We start from the raw sequence: 12,821 nt of genomic DNA, 5'->3' as shown, positions 1-12,821 counted from the left end.
GAAAATCCCCCCCCCCCTCCCCCCCTCCCACCCCGCCCCCGCTCAACAAAACTGGCCCAGGAAACACCAGGTACTGCCAGTCTGGGCCTGTCTCAGGGCAGGGGACTGCTGCACGTGTACAGTGCCAGAGGGGGCCCCCTGGAGCATGTTGCCTCCCGGGGCTGCGGAGGCTATTGTTACGCCCCTGCCATTAAGCAGAGTGACAGTTAACTGGCACACTCATTTATTCAGCAACACTCCAAACACCAATCAGATTAGCCAATGAACTAATACAAGGGAATAGAGTGGAGGGGGGGGGGGGGGGGGGGAACAAAAATGAAAAATCAAGGTAACATAATGAAAGATGAATTGAAGTGCCTGAGTTAGAATCAAAGTTAGACCAAACACATTCATAAAGAGGAGGCAGCTGTAAGAGAGGGGAAGACTGCCAGGGAGGAACGTGTGTAGAACTGAGGAGGAGTGTGAAGAATCGCTTTCTGTGACAGGGGTAGACCGAAGGGGGGTGCTTCCTCTGACCGGGGGATGTAAAGAACAGCTTCCTCTGACAGATAGAATGGAGTGTACTGAACAGTTTCTTAATGACAGCGAGTAAGAGTGTAAAGAACAGTCTCTTCTGGCAGTCATGGGACAAGGGTGTATCTCCGGGGGGCGTCACACCACTAAATAAATGCATTCTCAGGTTCATAGCCAGACCCAGTACAACAAAGACACGTTCTCGCAGCGTCTTTGTAGGGTGTCACTGAAATAGCATCCTTTACTGTAAAAATGCCTTTCACCAAATGAGGTCATTTTTAAAATCACACATCCCTCGAACAATTTTTTTTTGATTTCCAGTCTGATGGCACTAAAAGCATCTGAAATATAGAATGATTTTGCATTGTTAAACTATGCAGTCACACTGCACCAAGCGAAACTGTTTTCACTTGTTTATTTTTCGCCCAGATTCTTGGATCTAAGCTCAGACACACAGGGCCCAATTCACAAAGATATTTTCTGCCATTAACCTACGTTTATGGCATAAGCTACCCCATTTATGCCAGCCAGTAATTTAACGAAGAATTACTGACTGATAGGTGTGAATAGGTAACTATTGAAGAAGTTCCCACCATGAGCGTGAAAAATTCAACAGTAGTGAACATCCCACACAAGGGGTGGAAAGTGGACGTTCCAAGGAGTGGTTAGCGTCATACGTGCGGAATGCCCCAATTAAACTTATGTTTGTGGGCATTCCCAAACTCGGATTCAACCCTCTTCCTCAGTGGATATGTTTAAAACATATACTCCATTGAAGAGCTGTATTAATTCCCATTCCATGATGGAAAGGGGAACATTACCCAGAGATTTGGTTGGGTAATAGGCGAAGCGGCGTTTCCATAAGAACAAATGTTTTTTAAAAGTGCACATTTTCACAGCAGGTTTCATTCCCTTGCGCGTAATTCTATGCTATGTAGAATTCAGTACAGGGAGAATAGGATACCAGGGAAGATGTCACATGGCATTCCCAGTACTATCATGGAAAGCTTCGCCTTGTGAAGCTTTCGACACATAAGACTGGGAATGTATGTGAATATAAAAAGAACTCAATATACATCCTGCATGTAGGAGTACGTTCAAGGTGTAGAGTTACTACTTTCTTTGTGAAATGCCACACAATGTGTACATCTACTTCAGGTTTTGGGGAAGGGTGTGGGGGTGAAATATCAGCATGGAGCCACATGCACCATAAATAGTTATTGATCGTTGTCATTATGAAATTTTTTTTTGGGGGGGGGGGGGGGGTGTCGAGAGGGTTTTTCCATCCAACCAATCAGAAACCATCAAAATTTACCAGTGTGAACGCCGGCCAAACATTGTGATGATAAAGGGGTCAAAATGAAGAAAAAAATACAGAAACAAACTTGTATGTCAAATCCCAGAGTATTTTCCGCTCGGGTTTTCGGAAATATCTGCTAATACAGGGCTACAAACACTGATACCGAAGCAGACTTATGTATTTTGTACACACAGCTTAGTGAGACCCAATAATATACATACGAAAAACCCACAGAACAATTACAAATGGGCCACAACAAGCACGAGCCACTCGGCTATCAGACGCCAGTGAAACAGATAGAATTATCACTTCACCACACTATCTTCAAAAGTGTAACTCTAATTCGGAAGGCTCTGCAAACTAGCACCAGCATCAGCTGTACTGATGCTGTCGCTAGCTGCAGTGTCACTGATACAGCCATTCCACGCTCACACCTTGTTATGCTATAGCCCTGTGGTTGTTGTCCCGGGATGTTTAAAGTGAACAAAAGGAGGCTTCAGGGTTTCAATCAAGCTTCCCCTCTTACAATGAAGCATCCTGAGCATGAAACTATCCTGAGGCGATTCCTGTTGTCGTGTTACCAGTGTTCCCGGGGCTGACTAGGGGTCACAGTAGTACTTTGTACATGTCACACATTAGTGTCTACACCCTGGCGTTCTATATCGTCCAGTGGAATGTATGACGTTACAACGCATACATTCACAACGCATACCATCACAACGCAACTTTTACAATGCAACATCCATTACAACGCATGCTATTACAACGCATGCCATTACAACGCAGATGCTATTACAACGCATGCCATTACAAGGTAAGTATAGGTAAGTATATAATTTTATTAATATTAATTTAAATTTAATTACAACATTTTTAAATAATTTATTTAAATTATTTTTAATTTTATTTAATACAATTTTATTTACTATTCTAACTCCAGGGGGGTGTAATAGTAGGGTAAGTGTTGGATAGTGTAGGGGTTAAAATTACTATTCTAACTACAGGGGGGTGTAATAGTAGGGTAAGTGCTGGATAGTGTAGGGGTTAAAATTACTATTCTAACTCCAGGGGGGTGTAATAGTAGGGTAAGTGCTGGATAGTGTAGGGGTTAAAATTATTATTCTAACTCCAGGGGGGTGTAATAGTAGGGTAAGTATTGGATAGAGTAGGGGTTAAAATTACTATTTTAACTCCAGGGGGTTTAATCAAAATGCATTTAATTCATTTTAAATGTTTTAAAATATAAAAATGTATAATAATAATTTAAATTATAATTATTTTAAGAAAATTAATTTAAAATTAAATTAATATTGTTTTAATTAAATACTTACCCATACTTACGTTGTAATGGCATGCGTTGTAATAGCATGCGTTGTAATGGATCTTGCGTTGTAAAAGTTTCGTTATAATGGTAGTGCGTTGTAAAAGCTGCGTTGTTATGGTTGTGTCCCGTCCAGTGTCCATGGGTCTAGTCACTCAATTGTCATTATTGCTTGGTGGTCTGCCCCTTGGAGTTCTTCTTTCATGGTCAAAGAGAGCATTTTTTAGTGCAAAGGAAACACCTCTGCTTCGTAACTTCTCACACTAACAGAACGGAGGGACTCTCGGCTCTGAGTTTGAGGAGTGGGATTGGTATAGGTTGGACAGGTTCCTTTGTTTTCTGTACCGGGGACATGCCCTGCAGAACCTAGCACCTTGATACAACACAACTTATTCTAGGTGTGTGTAACTCATCTCTCTAGACCTTAATGTATCATTTTGTCGAAACGCTCATGTAAAGCGCTCTGATACCCTACGTTGGGTCATGTTCGCGCTATAGAAAACACTAAATAAATTTAATTTAATTTAATTTGCGTGTTTATATAGCGCTAGAATCACTCCCGGGGGAGTATCTCCGCGCTTCGACCGCTGCGAAACCCTTCCTGGCTTCCCTGAGAGATGGTCCCTTAATGGGTATTTCCAGGGTGAGACCAGGCATCCCCGGCGGTCTGGTGGGGCCGTTAGTGAAGATGAGGCAAGCTAATAACCAGAGTTGCCGAGTGTGATCGCTGATCAGAGTGGGCACCGAGGCGAGAGAATTATCGAGTCCGCTGACCCTGGTCCAGAAACCTGCCGCGCCGGGAATCGAACCCTGGTCCCGGGCCGTCCTCTGCTCTCGGGTCTGCCGCCTCTAACCAGTGAGCCACACTACCTCACTAATAACTAAATAGACCAGCGCTCTTACCTGGAAGCTGGTGCTCTCTGCACTTGTCTACATTTTCCATTTGCTTAGCTTCAATTGCTCCATGGAGCGGTATTCCTTTTCTTATACCCCTTACTCCAGGGAGACTTTTAGTCATATGTTTCTAACTGGCTCTCTATCAGTATTACAGCTCTCTAGTTGTCATGGGTGGTGCATCTGCTATTCACTCTTTTTTACATGTACCACTTTACTTGCTGTGCGAGTGCTTGTGGATGCACTTTTTGATGGAAGTACTGTTTCAGTGTCCTCATTCTTCAGTTGTAGACCTAAGTTATAATCAGTAACAAGGAGTTCAGGGGTCCCAAGTCCTACTCCAAGGTCATCCGTCCCTTCCAGTGTGCAAGGAATCCTTCTCCCAAGCACTAAGGCTGTGTTGCTCATATGGCACCCACTATGCGCTCCCTGATCAGGTGTTGCTCCATGAAGCATTCAAGAGTTTGTTACTGCGCTCTCTTGAGGTACTCCACACTAAATCGCCCTTAAGGAATGGAGGCCACACAGACCAAATATCTCATTGGACCAACAATGCTCTATCTATCTCGCTGCGCCCCTGAGCTTCTCTTTGGATGGTTGCACCCACAAGCTTCTCGCCAGTGCCACTGCCTGCATTCACAAGCAGGGTTGTCACAGGACATAGGAGCAACGCCAAAAACACGCACGTGCCCAGGCACCTTCTGAGAAGAGTGAGGAACCAAAAAGACAGTGGCATGCAAAGTCACACGCAGAGATGGAAAACACGCACACGTACACCCTCCACCCCTCGCTGACGGCCACTAATAAGCAAACAAAACGTTGCAGGGCCGTACATGGGCAGGATAAGACGTTTGGCAAGCGTGCTCACTAGGCAGGACACAACATAGCAGGTCCGACTCTGGATTCAGTAATTTCTCATCGTCGCACGAACAACATTTCCCATACGCCCGCGCCAGAAGTCAGGCACACAAACATGGAGACTCACGGACAACGCCGACAGTCACACACAGGAACTCACCTCCTTCAAAGATGCTTGCCACGGGCTCTGCCTCCCAGGCACGCATAGGACTCCCCTGCACCACCCTAGCGAACCTACACCTACTGCCGGAAGGACTGCTGTCCAGGGCACAACAACGGCCCAGCCTTTCCCTGGCCTCCCACTGACCTTTGCAACCCCTCACCTTAAAAGCACGTGCAGTCGGCGGCTTATCGCAGAATCCCCGCCCGCTCCTTTCAGACACGGGGTCATTACGCTATCTGCAAACACTGCTTCCTAGTGACGTGCCCAAGGCTAGGTCGGAGTCCAGTTAGGAAAAGGATTTTCTCCTCGCTTCATAATTTTACATATAGCCCGTAAGACTGCTGACAGTTCCAATGCGCCTGCTGCGAACCTGCTTGTAAAATTGAAGCAATGAGTGTCTTGAGCTGGGGGACTATTATTGCAGGGCAAACATCCTGAAAAATGTAACTTCTGTCAAAATGGTCTTCTTTATAATTGCCGCCCTTAGTAACGGTTTCATGCTCACCCACTTCTCTGGGCTTTCTCTGCCACGATCTACAAGCATGCACAATTCTTAATAAAAGCTCAATACGGCTAGAGTCAGACATTAACATCTAGTATTGGATACCCAATCCGGAGTCTCCAGCGGTATGAATGCCTAATCGGGAGATTCGGGTTAAAGGGAAGCCTTCCCCTGTCTTCCAAAGGGCTGTAGATAAGTGGGTTATTATGCAGTGAGGCTGGTTAGGTTTCAGCAGAGGCGCAACTAGAGCCAAATTTCGGGGAGGGCTAAGAAAAAATTTCGGGGGGGGGGGCTGTACCTTTAATCAGTAGGCAGAGTGGAGCTGCAGGGGCTCTTAGAAGGGGTGAAACAACTGCAAGGCATAATTAACAATTCATTGGTAGTGTGGCACAGAGCAATCAGACTTTACTAGAGGAACAGGTGCTAAGCATTTCAGAGCAACAACCTGGACAATAAGTAATTTACACAACTCGAAGGAAATCTGACACCAATTTATAAAAAGAAAACAGATTTGATATCATTTTAGACACCAAAACATATGGAATCAGATAAGTATTACTGGAGCTGTAGATTTTTAAAGGAAAAATAAATCCGTGCATTTCACTCCTGCAAATCATTAACGTTGCAGTCAATCTGAAAAGTGACTTGTGACAAATGGTCACTTGAAAGTTGAGTTCCTTTTAGGTGAGGCGGCAGAGTCGGATTGGTAACGCAGGCACTTGGGCAATGCCCGAGGGGCCGGTGTCCGAGCTCCAGCTGTGGGCTGTTTTTTTTGAGCAGCCTAGGGGGCCAATTTGAACAGCTATGCATGGTTCGGATGACGCCAGCGCCCAGTGAGTGCCTGAGTGGCCTTTCTGGAGGCAGATGGGCATCCATTGCCTTCCCTTTAATCAGGGCAGAGGTGTCACTCCCTTTCTCTCGCTTGGCCGGCCCATTAATATATGCATATTGAGCAAGGCAGGGGGCCGGAGCAAATGTGACTTTACTTGTTTTCAGGTGTGTTTCACCCGTGTAAACTAATCTGTGCAATTTTTTTTTTTTAGCCCCCCCCCTTCTTTTATTATAACATTTTGCCAAAGCAGTGTTTTACGGAAAGGCATAATGCAAATATGGGCCACTTTTTTTTAGCGTGCCCGGGCCGATTTCGAATCCCAATCCAACCCTGTGAGGCGGGTCACAGGAAGAAGCTCGGACATTCAGTTGAATTTTACTTGGCTCATAGGGACTGTATGCAGAGTAATCATGGCTGTCCTTGGTGCTGAAAGACAGTGCTGGCTAAAAAGGGGATGCAAACTCTGGACAATAGGGCAACGGGGCATCAAATTGAAGGTGCTGCAGGGTTCCATCGAGGCAAGGCATCGTAAAAAGGTAGTGTTGACCCGGATGGCCATCAACAAGCCTTGGTAACAGCAAGTTCATCCTTTAGATGTCCTGGAGTCCGTGAGAAAACAATAGCCACCTGAAACTTGCTACAGGTCAGGCCTATGGTTCCAAGAATGCACTAGACCATTTACTTTTGGGTGATTCCCTCGGCAGGCCGGATGGCCAGTGATTCTTTGGTTTTGGGAAAGAGGCTCTCCTCTGCAGGAGACTAGTACCTCTAGTCCAAGGGAGTTGTGGACTTGCCTTTGTCTTGCAGAAGGGTTCCTCTTTCCTTTGGAATGAGTCTCTGGTCCAGTCTTAGTCATGCAGCTGCAGCGTGATTACCACATGTGCATTCTTGGGCGCCTTTTCTTGGTGCAGGCCCTGAAGTCGCAGACTCGGGTCTCTGCTTTTGTCCTATGTTACAAGTCGATCAAATCTGAGGACCTGGTGCCAGGGTAGGCCCCTAAATCCTAGATTTCGGAGTGTGGAAGGTAGTAGGCAATGGGCTACTAATCTCAGCGGCTAATCCACCAGTGAGGTGGCCACTTCCGGGGGAGTATGCCACTTTTCTACACAGTAGCCCTATTAAAAATGGCAGAACCCTTCTTCAGCTGTACAGACCAGGTAGCCCACCCTAGGGGTGTGCCTAGCCTTCTGGGGGAGTACACCTCCTGATTATAATATTTTCCCACCTGCTTGGGTTGTAAATGTGCCTGGGGCCATGGCTTGACGTTTCCTCCTCTGGGACGAAGCATATTTGTATATCAGAGGTGATGAGAGCTTTGAAGCTCACCACTTTGATATGTCACTTCACTAGACATTCTGTCAGGGAGGGAGGTGAACATCCGCCCAGACAGACCTTTGTTTCTGACTCCTGGGAGCATTTACATCTAGTGGCAGAGGGTCATATTCCTGTCTCCATGGCAGCAGATGCAAGCTGTCAGCCAGGGCACAGGAAAAGCTGAGGCAACCAGATGGGCAACTTCTGAGGAAGCCACTTCAGTGCATGTAACATTAAATCTGACTTTGGGAAAAAGTTGAGTTTGCAGAGACAAGTTGTTTGACTTGAGACTTGTCAGTGGGACCATAATGGAACAAGCAACCTGGTGATGCCCAAGTGCTAGCCCATGCTATTCTATGGCCACCTGAACACTTATAGTAGCCCCTAATGGAAGGAGACTACTGTACGGACATATAAGCCTGCACTTATATGTCCACATCTTTAATATAATGCACCCTGCCTCCTGAGCTCAGGGAGCCTACCTTAGGAGTGACTGGTATATATTTAAGATAGTGCTGCGACCCTGCCACTCATGGTGAGGGCAAGTTGAGTTTGAGCAATTTACACTGTTCATTCAGTCTGCAATGGCAGGACTGCTGTCATCTTTTTACTTGGGTCACTCTGGGTGGCTCAATCGGTGCTTCAGGCCCTGATGACCCAGTTTAACTCCCATGCCCTGGGCACCACTTACCAGGGACTTATAAGGGGATTAAAGTCCTTGCCAACTGGGGTTACCAATTCACATGCACCATAATTTAGGGAGAGAGCAATGGTACTGAGGCCTAGTTAGCAGTCTCAAGTGCACTTTCAGAGTCAAAACCATCAGCATTGGAGAAAAAAAGTGTGGAATTGACCATACAAAAAGGGCACTTTCCTATACGAGCCCCGCCCTCCCCCAGATGAAAGATGATAAGCAACAAACCTCCACCCTGGTAGTCCTCATCATCTAAGCAGGAGAACTTGTAAAGACCATAAATATTGGCACGGTCACTCCCAGGTCTGTGTTCCACTGAAAAGTTCATACCTTGTAAGGCAATGGACCACCTTAGCAACTTTGGGTTCTCCCCTCTCATCTGCATCAGTCTCCTGAGAGGCCTGTGGTCAGTTTGAACTTTGAAATAAGTCCCAAACAAGTATGGTCTTAGCTTCTTCAGGGACCAAATCCCAGCAACGGAATCCCTTTCAATAGCTCTCCAATGCTGCTCTCGAGGGAAGAGTCACCTCCTAATAAATTAAACTGGTTGATCCTGGCACTCATCATTTGTTTGTGACAAAGCTGACCCAATCCCATGTTCAGAAGCATTTGGTTGGACAATGAACTCTTTTCTATAGTCTGGGCTTTAAGGACAAGTACTGAGCACATAGCCTCTTTGAGGCTACTTTTTGGAGGTGAGCTCAGAGAGAGGGGCGCAATTGTACCATACCCTTTCACAAACATCCTATAGTACCCAGTCAAGCCACGGAAAGCCATGACTTGAGTCAGAGTCTTTGGAGCTTCCCAATCTAGGATGGTCTGGATTTTAGGCTGGAGGGGGTGCAATTGGCCTCCACCCCCAAGGTGACCCAAGTAGACAACTGAACTCTGCCTTATCTGGCTATTCCTTCCGGTGGACCAGGTGATCCTTAGGGTTGAACTAAATACATAAATATCATCCAGATATGCTGCAATAAAGTTGTCCAGACCTGAAAAAACTCTATTCAACAACCTTTGAAAAGTGGCAAGAGCATTTGTCAATACAAAGGCATCACCTGAAACTGAAAGTGGCCTTCAGGAGTAGAAAAGGCTGATATCTCCCTTGCTCCTTGGGTGAACCAAATGTGCCAATACCCTGAGGTTAAGTCAAAGGTGCTCAAGAATTTGGCTGCACCCAACTTATTTATGAGCTCATCCGCTCCCGGAATGGGGTGTGCATCAGTTTTAGTGACTGCATTAAGACTCCTAATCCACACAAAACCCCATCTCTAGTTTGTCACCCTTTAAGTGAGATTTGGGGACCAGTACCACAAGGCTAGCCCAGGGACAGTCAGAAGGGTCTATCAACCCGACCTCCAGCATCTTCCTGACTTCAGCTTTAATGCAGGCCTTGTTTTGATAAAACAGTCTGTACATTTTGTCTTTAACAGGCAAGCTGTCACCTGTTCCCAAATCATGAACACACCATGTTGTCTGACCAGGGGTCAAGGAAAACAGCTCAGCAAACTGGTTTAGGACTCGACTGAAATCCGTTTGGTGTTCTGCAGTAAGAGAGTTTGATAACACAACACCCTCTACCAAACTATGCTTTGGCTTATTTGACAGTAGATCAGAGAGGGGTTCACTTGCTCTTCTTGGCCTCCATCAGTGACCATGTGCATGGTCATGTCAGCCCTATCTTGGTGTAGTTTCAGCCAATTTACATGGAGTAGTCTGTGAGGACCCCTAGGGGTGCCTACGTCCACCAGGTAGGTGAGTTACCCAGTCTTTTCCAAGATAGGATAGAGCCAACTCCACTTGTCCTGGAGGGCCCTGGGAGCCTCACAACACTCACATAATTTACCCAGGTTTGTACTCAACCAGTACTGACATTTGGTCATACCAAGCTTGATACGCTCCTGGCTGGGCTACAGATTCTTGCTTGCCTTTTTTCATATACTCAGCGATGTGAAAAAGCAGGCTCAGTACACAGTCCACTATATAAATTTTGGGGTCTTTGAGTGGTTTCTCACAACCTTCCCTCGCAAAACGTAAGGGACCTCTCACAGGATGGCCAAACAGAAGTTCAAAGGTGCTAAAACCAACCCCCTTCAGAGGCACCTCTCTGTATGCAAATAAGAGGCAATGTTACAGGACACCTCATCTCCTGAGTTTTTCAGGCAAGCCCATTATCCTGCCTTTCATGGGTTTGTTGAATCTCTCAACCAGACAATTTGTCTGGGGGTGATAGAGTGTATTGACCTTGTAAATCACACCACATTCATCCCACATAGCTTTTATGTATGCAGACATGAAGGTGGTTCCTCTATCAGAAACCACCTCTTTAGGAAACCCTACTCTTGTAAAAAAGGGCCGTTGCCAATGCATGGGAAGCGATAGTCCTGAGGGGAATTGCTTTTGGGTATGTAGTAGCATGATCCACTACTACTAGAATAAATCTGCTCCCAAATACAGTTTCAGGATCAAGTGGACCGACGATGTCAATTCCCACACTCTAAAGGGAGTCCCAACTACTGGAAGTGGATTAAGGGAGCCTTTGGCAGTCCCTCTGTCTCACCACTGGCCTGACAGGTAACACAGGAGCAACAAAACTTCTTAACTTTTCCTGACATCTGAGGCCACAGGATGCAGCTTAGTTACATTGTCAGCATTGGTCACTTGGCGACTAACACCAGGTATAATTTGGTCTGAGGAAACCAGTGAAACTGCCACCATAATTACACTGACACCTGTATCCATCAGAGCCTCTAACTGTGTTCTATTGACTTATGTATTTTGTACTTCTCCAGACTTGGATCCCTTGGACACTGGGGGGCTTTTTGGGGCATGCTGAATCATGGCATATCACAGCAGTCTTTGTAGGGTCCAAGTTCTCTGATACCCCTTACCTTAGGACTGGGGTGTTGCGGGGTCCACCTTCCTGAGAAGAACTTTGGGGGCCTTTAGATGTTTTTATCCTTGTAGATGCCAACATCTTTCCCGGACTGGAAAGTCTGAGCACCCTTCTTGTGGTCACTCCCACCATGCGCCTTCCTGGACACGCTGGTTCTGACCCATTTGTCAGATATCTTCGCCAACTCTCTGGGAGACAACAACTAGGAGTCCACCAAATGCTAATGCAATTTCTCTGTTGTACAATTAGTTAGGTTGTGCTCTTATATAATCAGATTATATAGCCCCTCATAAGTGTCCACCTCATTGCCCTTTCTCCTGCCTGCTAGTGTTTAGGTGGAGGAGGCTACAAAATCCAACCATGTCTAGTTTTGACCATATGGGTGTCCCTAAACTGCCCTATGTACTCTTCTTTGATGAGTCCAAACTCATCTAATAAAGTGTCATACAGTGGTGGGATCCTGAACTTTTGTTTCCGAGTACTGCTTGCTTCTGCCTCTGTTGGCAGAGCTTTCTCCATTCCAGGGGCATGAGGTAAGACCAATGCCACCTTTAAGGAATGCCAGCATCTTCCAGTAGTCACCTGCAACCTACACAGTCAGGGGAAATCTATAGTAGTGGAAGAGGTAGCTACTTTGTGGACCGTTAATTTATTATGATGTATATAAAGAGGTGTGTCTTCCAGTGTTTGCTAAATTGGAGTCGTGTTGGGCGATCCTGATGGACACAGGGATGTTGTTCGAGATCTTGGGTGCATAGATGGAAAATGTCTGCTGCTGTGTATTTTCCTTTTTTTTTTTTACACTTTTTAGTCAGCAGTCTGATGATGTCCTGGCTGTGGGTGTGCAGAGAACCGCCAGAGATGCAAGATAAGCAGGGGTGGTGGTCTGGTGTTCATGATGGCTATGTAAAGGATACAGCTCTTTTTGAAGATGGATGCAGGCCGGTAAGATGAGCCAATGGAGTTCCATCAAGATGTGGATGATGTAATCATATTTCTTAATGGCCTGGATGAGACACGCAGTAGCGTGTAGGATGCCGTTAGGAGTGCCAGACTTGAAGGTCATGGAGTAGGGCCTTACCACCATCCAGGTGCAACACTACAAAGGCTTGAACAGCAGTTCTGAAGTTGCTTTCTGGGAGAAACAATATCACTCTCTTTAGAAGAAAAAGCTGTTACCAGGCCATCTCAGTCTCTTTAACACTGTGTCCTGGAGGGTGAGGTTGGTAAAAAGGGTGATTCCAAGCGACGTGACATTCACTGAAGTTAGGGCTCAATGCAATCGAGGTTCATGTCACTAAGCCAGGTTTATACATTTTCTTGCTTGTTGTTCTCGGCAAATAGTAGGAATTGTGTCTGGATTGGGATGAGCTTCAGGTAGGTGCTGAGCTTCCAGGTCTGGATGATCTAAAGGCAGTGTTTGAGGCTCTGTATGTCTGAAGCAGAGGAGACCTTTAACTAGAGTTCTGTACCATCAGGTGAATCTTGATGCTTTTATCTGTGAGAAGTACAGCAAGCAGCTCCATGTAGAGGCTGA

General features: G+C 46.0%; 1 protein-coding gene across 3 annotated transcripts in view; it reads right to left on the bottom strand.

The window, feature by feature from the left end:
* The window catches only part of SLC25A22 (solute carrier family 25 member 22), a 318,065-nt gene that overhangs the window by 212,717 nt on the left and 92,527 nt on the right, over positions 1–12,821 (bottom strand). Inside the window, exon 1 of one of the 3 annotated variants that reach the window (XM_086957762.1) lies at positions 5,047–5,199. The exons of the other annotated variants lie outside the window; for them this stretch is intronic. The gene's annotated coding sequence lies outside the window, so the exon portion shown is untranslated. Of the gene's footprint in view, positions 1–5,046; positions 5,200–12,821 lie in introns of those variants that run through there. 3 annotated transcript variants of the gene reach the window in all.

This window comes from Lissotriton vulgaris, chromosome 2_1 (genome assembly GCF_964263255.1).
Source record: "Lissotriton vulgaris chromosome 2_1, aLisVul1.2, whole genome shotgun sequence".
Classification (NCBI taxonomy): Eukaryota; Metazoa; Chordata; class Amphibia; order Caudata; family Salamandridae; genus Lissotriton; species Lissotriton vulgaris.
Note: the sequence above shows the minus strand (reverse complement) of the source record. Positions and strands in the feature narration are given on the sequence as shown.